Raw genomic sequence first — 7463 nt, forward strand, 5'->3', positions numbered from 1 at the left:
CACTGTAACTCACTCATGTGGATACTGCAGATGCAACCCATAAGGTTCCTAGTTTGCCTTCATGTAATCCTCTTCAAACAGGACTACGTTAATGTGAAGAAGGAACTTGCTAGTTCAAGTCCCTGGCATCAACACGGGGGAGTTACAGAGCAGCACTTCAGTGCACCCTGCAGTCCGAACTTCAGGACAGTATAGATGTAGCCAAAGATTCCAGCTAGGAAGTGCTAGCAGTAGCCTGCTAAGGCAAGGGAGACCCCAAGAGAACAGGGGAAAGACAGCAAAAGCTCTCCATGCAGGGAGGCTTGGGAGCAGGAAGAGAAGCGTTTGCTTGTTGGACTTTAATTTGGGACTCTGTTTTATCTGTAGTTTATATTTTGTGAATAAACCCTGGGGTATTTTGGGCCTAGAAAAAGAGAGTGGAGTCTGCATAAGGCGCCTTTGTGGGGGAAACAGAGGCTGGTGTTGCAGGGTGACTTCTGGCCATGTGGGGTTGCTCACAATGTGGTTGCCCTTGTTACAGTGCGGAATAAAGAGAAGATTATGAATGAAATTCTGCCCTCAGTAATTCACATGCAGTCCCAGTGGGATTGCACAGATGTAAAGAAGATGTCAAACATGCCTGTTACATTTGCTAAACTGAACTTGAAAATTTGCTTGTTTGTTTTTTTAGGTTAGCCAATATACCAAAGCAATTGAAATGCATGAACAGAAAATCCGAAACCTAACCATTAAAGTGGAACATATGGAGTCGACCAGTGTTTCTTACAGTGAGTTGGACTTTCAGTTGCTGAAACTGGAAATCAATGAAATGGAGAGACTGGTCACTCAACTGAAATCCACACTTGTTGGAAGCAATGTGATTGTTGAACAACTATACGTGGAGGTAAAGTATGAGGGTTCTTCTGCCATTCAGAAACATTCAGTTCTGTTACTCCAGTGAAATTTGGAATGTCTCTACTATTGTCAGTGGAGTTAAAGCAAATCTTGGCCGTAAGCATGTTAGCATGTTTCTTCATATATGGCAATTATTATCATTTGTGTGACTGAAAGCTAAAGTTCTAGGATGCTGCTATATTAAATAAATATACTGTCTACATTATCAGAATAAATATTCATTTATGAGCACCCATGGCTAAAACCTTCTGTGCTCCAACAAATATAATTAAAAACTTAACTTATTAGGGTAGTGACCCAATCAATATAAAATCAAGAACCCTTTCCCAATATTAAATAAATCAAATTTTCAAAATTGTTATCACTCACTCACCTGGAATGAATAATTGCTTTTCATGGTAAGTAAAATATCATTAGTTTCTTCACTGTCTTCACAGTTTTCTTGTAGTTACACACTAGCTTGAGACCTGATGTTCATGCTAAAACTTATTCTTGGGAACATTTCCTAAAACTTGTTCTGCGGCACCTTTTTTGAAATGATAAATCCAGCCTAAAATGTTCGTGAAATAAAGATGACTGTAATTTAAAGTCATGCTGAATTTTTATTTCTCTAGATCAAGAATCTGACTCTCATGGTAAATGATCTGGAATCATTGGACAAAAACAATATCCTTGCAATCCATCGAGAAATTGTAGCTCTCCAGAATCGATTGAAGGAATGTGAAAAACATAGAAATCAAACCACTACACCCTCCCATTTCCCACCAGGTAAGCATTCTGTGTATAAATCACATGAGGAGGGATCGGAGAAGTAGGAAGAAGACTGAGTTAAATGAAATGAAAATAAAGCACAGGTCTTGGGAAATTTGCCAGACATGTACTAACCTCTCAGCAACAGGCTGATATGAAAGATGAGGGCAGGAAACAAACACTTTCACATACTCTTACTGTTCTCTTTTAAACCCTGTTATAAGCCTAGCCTTCACAGCCTCCTCAGGCAAGGACTTCCACAGATTGCTTGTACGCTGTGTGAAGAACTTCCTTTTATTTGTTTTAAACCTGCTGCCCATTAATTTCATTTGGTGGCCCCTAGTTCTTATATTATGGGAACAAGTAAATAACTTTTCCTTATTGACTTTCTACACACCACTCATGATTTTATATACACCTCTACCCCGATATAACACGACCCAATACAACATGAATTCGGATATAACGCGATAAAGCAGTGCTCTGGAGGGGCGGGGCTGCGTGCTCTGGTGGATCAAAGCAAGTTCAATATAATGCGGTTTCACCTATAACACAGTAAGATTTTTTTGGCTCTCAAGGACAGTGTTATATCGAGGTAGAGGTGTAGTACAATAGTATGAAAAGTAATGTTTTCCCTTCTTTCAAACTCTTTTTGTGAGGCTTTTCTATTAGCTCTGATCATGGATAACTTCTGTGAAAGTGATCTGTGTCTTGTCAGTGTCACTCTACTTCTGCTTGGAAAATTTAAGCAGCAGCTGATGCACTGGAGCTGTTTGTATGCAGACTCAAGAAGACAACATTGCGTAGTTTACATTTGATTAATATGCAGAAACTTATTCTGAGCCATAAAGGCTAGAATCTTAGCGTGAAATCCTAGCTCCATTGAACTCAGTGGGAGTTTTGCCAGTGTCTTCAATGGAACCAGGTTTTCACTCCATGTGGGTTTTTTTTTTAGGAAGTTTAAATTCTGTAGCAATTAATAGCTTTCCTTAAGGGAAAGCTTCCCAGTCACTAATGAGTAGGCAAGAGGATTTTTCAAGCAATGTTACTCCCTCCCTTGTATGCATTTTTATGACTTCTGCTTTAGAATAATTTGGCAAAAAGAAGGTATTAAAATGTTCATAATACAATGGGGGAAGAAGACTGCTTTTTCACCTGTACCTAACAATTTGGCTAGCAAATCAGAGGTAAACCAGACTAATAACAAAAAGTTTGGAGAAACCTTTGAACAAAGCAGAGCACTTTTCACTGTACAGATAGTGCACATCTATTACCTACCAGCACTTGCCTCCTACCATCTTCAGGTCAGTTATTTCAAGCTTCCCATTAGCAGGAGAGAGGAACTGGTGGAAATACATTCTTCCCTCTGTGGCCTCTTCAGAGCTTGCCAGCACTGCAAGCAGCCAGTGCAGCTTGTCTCTGATAGGAAAAATGAACAGCACCTTCTTGTTGGGTCAGATGATCCGGGGAGGGGAAAATACACTCCTTGGGAAAGGCTTACCAATGGTTCAGTGGAAAGTGTAGGGTTTAAAAAGCATTTGAAGGGCACTTCATTGATTTATTGAGGGCGATGGTATGGAGAGAGAGGCTGCCTCTTTCTTGACATGCCTGAGAACAAGTCTTTCTTACAGTTAAAAAGTGTTAAATCCTTTAACAATAGTGCTGTGGTCAGCAGATGTATGTGAGGGGAGGAGGAGGGGCTCATTTCAGCATTGGTGGACCTCTTTCTGGTTGACTTGAATGTGGCATGCCTGCAGAGCACAGCAGCTTTCTTAGCACCGGGAATGACACGGAAGGCCAGATCCTGAGCTGGCATAAGTTGCCATAACTCCATTGATTTTGGTTGGACTATGACTGCTTATACCAGTTGAGGACCTAGCCAAGTACTTTTTGGATGGTTTCTGGGTGCAGTTCCCCCATTGGCACAGGAGCTGAAGAAGGCTCCTAGTGCAACAGAACCTCGATGGTTCTCATGTTTGGGGCGGGGGGGTGAAGCTGTGGAGAGGCCATAGGGAGGGACTCTGTCTTGTGCATGGTAGAGGTAAGTTGCCACCAACTTCAGATAGCTCAAAACAAGGCTTGGTGGCAATCTGGAAGCAGGGTGGGATTGTGATTTCTGGGTGTGCTATTAGGTAGATCCAGTGATGATAAACCATGCTGAAGGGGAGTATATCAGTGCCATGGTTCCTACTCCAGCCCAGGACTGGAATAGCAACTGTGGAGAGCCTGGAAATTTGCCAGTCTGTTAGAAGTGGAGGTGTACTACTGTGGAGTAGTACTACAGTACTACTACTACTGTGTAAATACCTAGATAGAGAGACAGATTCAGATCCTCAGCCAGGTGTATAATTGCCCACACAAAGCCTGCCTAGCCTGACTTTCTGTGCATAGTGGGGAGGGAAGGAAGGAAAGGGAGCAGATGAAATGCACTTTGCCGTGGGCGCAATCTTTCATTTCATGTCATATTGTTCAAAACTTTCTACAGAAACAGAGTCCAGTGTCACCTTTGGGCATATGCCCAAATAAATGTTAGTCTTTAAGGTGGCACCAGACTCCTCGTTGTTTTTGTGGATACAGACTAACACGGCTACCCCCGATACTTAAAACTTTTTACAGTGATTGATTGCATACACAGTACAGTCCATTTCCTTAACAGAGAGAAAGTGGGAGGGAGAGGTTGCTGTTTGAGAAAAGGGGGCGAATAAGTGAGTTTGTTGGATTTCCTGGATGGGTCCCTTTGGAGGCAGTGCATGGCTGCTCACACTAGACTACCAACACTCCCTAACGCCTTTAAGTGGTTAGGCACAGTTTTCCATACATTTCCTCCACACCCTTGATTCCTGTCAAACTACTTCCGGCTCGTACTATATTTATAATATTTGTATTGCACTGACCCTTTGTCCTGTTTTCAGATCTGTTCCCCGCCACCACCTTCATATTTTGGTTGGGTAAAGTGGACTTGGGAAAGCCTGAAAAACTCCTAACTTGTCTAGGGAGGGTTTAATTAAAGTTACTCGCTCTTGCAGTACTTTGGAATACAGCCCCTCAAACACTGCATCCCAAGGTGCTGCTCACTGACATGCTGTGTAGAGAGAGCAAGTCTCTTCTCAAGCAACCTATCAGAAAGAAATTACTGTTCTCCATCTAGCCTGCTCTCTGACTGCAGTTTTCTAGTGCATGGCCCAGTCCAAGATAGGATTCAGTAAATGTGCTGATAATAAAAACTCATTACTTCTACCATGCATGCAGCAGTTTCCAGCACCTCTGTCACTAGTTACTGCCCCAAATCAGCAGATTTCGTGCACCCCCCCGCATATAAGTAAAGCTGGGATGTAGGAACAGAAATGGCTATGGTCTGGCTATCTTTTGCAGGTAATGTAGTGGTGCCAGTTATTTGAAATGTCAATGACTTAATTATGGATATGCTAATTTAGGGCTGGACATTTCCATGGTGTTTGTACAAACACAGGCCCACTCCAGCAATCTGACCCAGGTGGATGGATCCCTGTTCCTCTGATATCAGTGTGAATCAATATGGGTGTAAGGGTCTGCCTGCATGGGTCAGATTACAGGACTGGGACCAAAATGTAATATGTTCCCTTCCCCAGGGAACTTACTATTTCTGGGGTGGATGGTGTCTCCGCCCTTTAGAAGAGGTAGCACATTGCTGGGCTGCCCCAGCAGCAACACAGGAAAAATTGTGGTCCACGGAGTCCCATTTCCCCTTTCTGCCTTGTTCTTCAGGGGCCACAGGCCATGTTCCCTCTAACTTTCTCCATCCATGTGCAGAATTAATTGTATGTGCACCAAATTACCGAGGTAACATGCAAATGTGCACCACCACAAAAAAACTGTATCTATATTTTAAAAGTTACCATAGGGATAAGTACTCCAGCCAGGACAGGTTAGGAATTTTAGAACTCACTACTCAAAGAATTAAATTTCTTAAATATAAGAGAAATAAAAATTATGAAATGCATAGACAAGTCAAAACACTCAAATAACAGAACTTTGAAAGAATAAAATTACAGAGAATATATGTGCATTGCAGGAAGTAACAACAACAATAATAATACAAGTATGTGTTGGGAGGTGTGTGTGTGAGGGACACACACACACAGACACACACACACAGGTTGCCCCTTTAAGTATGCTGCCCCTTTAAGTAGATTGGTACTCACCAGTCTGAAGCCTGCTTGTTCAGACACAGCAGGAGCCGCCAGCAAGCTCCATCCCACTTCCGAGTCTTGTCGTGTCCCCCCAACGCCCTGCTCTAACGCCCTGCTCTAAGAAGATGGGGTACATGGGCAGGAAGGGGGACACCCTGACATCAGTGCCCCTCCTCTCACCCCCACTCTGCTCAGCAAGCAGGAGGCTGCCAGGAGCAGCTGGCCAGGGGCTCCAAGGCAGAGGGCAGGAGCAGCGTGGCCATAGGTGGAGGGGCACCTGAAGTGTGTGGCACTTGATAGACTGCTGGGCGGCTGCACAGCCACGCAGCTTGGCAAGAACCCAGGGCACAAGGATATCAATTCACTGCTGTCACAACCCCGAACCTGCCAGCTTAGCTGTAGTGACTGGCACACTGGGGCTATGGAGCCATGGCTTCCCGCCCCTCCATGCTCACTCCTCTTCCCCTCAGAAGTGGGTTAGTAAGCAGACGTGCAGTGCTGCTTCCCCCTGCACCTCCTGACCCAAAGTCTGGGTAGCCTGTGTGGAGGAATAAAGCATATGTGTTTTCTTGGCTCCCTCTACCTTATTCCCCCACATGAACATGCAGCCCACCTCTGAAAAAGAGACAAGATACGGCATTAACCCTGGAACTTCAATGATCAGAGGCCTAACACAGTAAAAAAGGAGTTAAAAATGCTAAAGTCTGAATAATTCATATGGATTTATTTCAAGTGTCTCCCAATATTTACAAAATGACATGACACTTTGATTCTTTTGTGTATTTTTTTCCAAAAGATCCAGACAGGAAGGCAAGTTAGGATTAAATAAACAACAATGAATTCCTCTGAACCTGTGCAGAAGACAGAGAACCCACCCTGACTACCACAGAGAGGGTTTTTTTTTTTAACACTGTTTCTTGGAGAGTTTTCAAAAATCAAACATCCACTGTATGGAACCTCGCACATTTTCTCATGTAATTAAACTGAACGTGTTCCTAACTTTATTTTAATAATTCATGCCTGGTTTCATAAATAAGAAACAAACAAGTGCAAAGAGGATGGAGCTCGGCTGTTCTCAGTGGTGGCAGATGACAGAACAAGGAGCAATGGTCTCAAGTTGCAGTGGGGTAGGGTTACCATATTTCAGCGAGCAAAAAAGAGGACGGGAGGAGCCCCGCCCTAGCCCCGCCCCTGCCCCTCCCACTTCCCGCCCCCCCCTGACCTCCCAACCCTCCCCCCGTTCCTTGTCCCCTGACTACCCCCTCCTGGGACCCCTGCCCCTAACTGCCCCCCAGGACTATCTAAGCCTCCCTGCCTCTTGTCCCCTGACTGCCCCAACCTTTATCCACACCCCCACCCCCAGACAGACCCCTGGGACTCCCACGCCCCATCCAACCACTCCCCACCCACTGACAGCCCCCCCCCCAGAACTCCCAACCCATCTAAACCCCTCTGCTCCCTGTCCCCTGACTGCTCCGATCCCTCTCCGCACTCCTGCCCCCTGACAGCTCCTCCCCAGAACTCCCAACCCATCTAAACCCCTCTGCTCCCTGTCCCCTGACTGCTCCGATCCCTCTCTCCACTCCTGCCCCCTGACAGCCCCCCCCAGAACTCCCAACCCATCTAAACCCCTCTGCTCCCTGTCCCCTG

The 7463-nt window shown here is 44.8% G+C and overlaps 1 long non-coding RNA gene across 1 annotated transcript; it reads left to right on the forward strand.

Moving 5' to 3' along the window:
* The first annotated feature begins 656 nt into the window (after positions 1 to 656).
* LOC135980108 (uncharacterized) lies at positions 657 to 6817 on the forward strand. The gene is made up of 3 exons (XR_010597339.1): positions 657 to 883; positions 1509 to 1662; positions 6610 to 6817. It is a non-coding gene; the product is annotated as an uncharacterized LOC135980108 (long non-coding RNA).
* The last annotated feature ends 646 nt before the right edge of the window (positions 6818 to 7463 follow it).

Source organism: Chrysemys picta, unplaced genomic scaffold (assembly GCF_011386835.1).
Source record: "Chrysemys picta bellii isolate R12L10 unplaced genomic scaffold, ASM1138683v2 scaf1853, whole genome shotgun sequence".
Lineage (NCBI taxonomy): Eukaryota > Metazoa > Chordata > Testudines > Emydidae > Chrysemys > Chrysemys picta.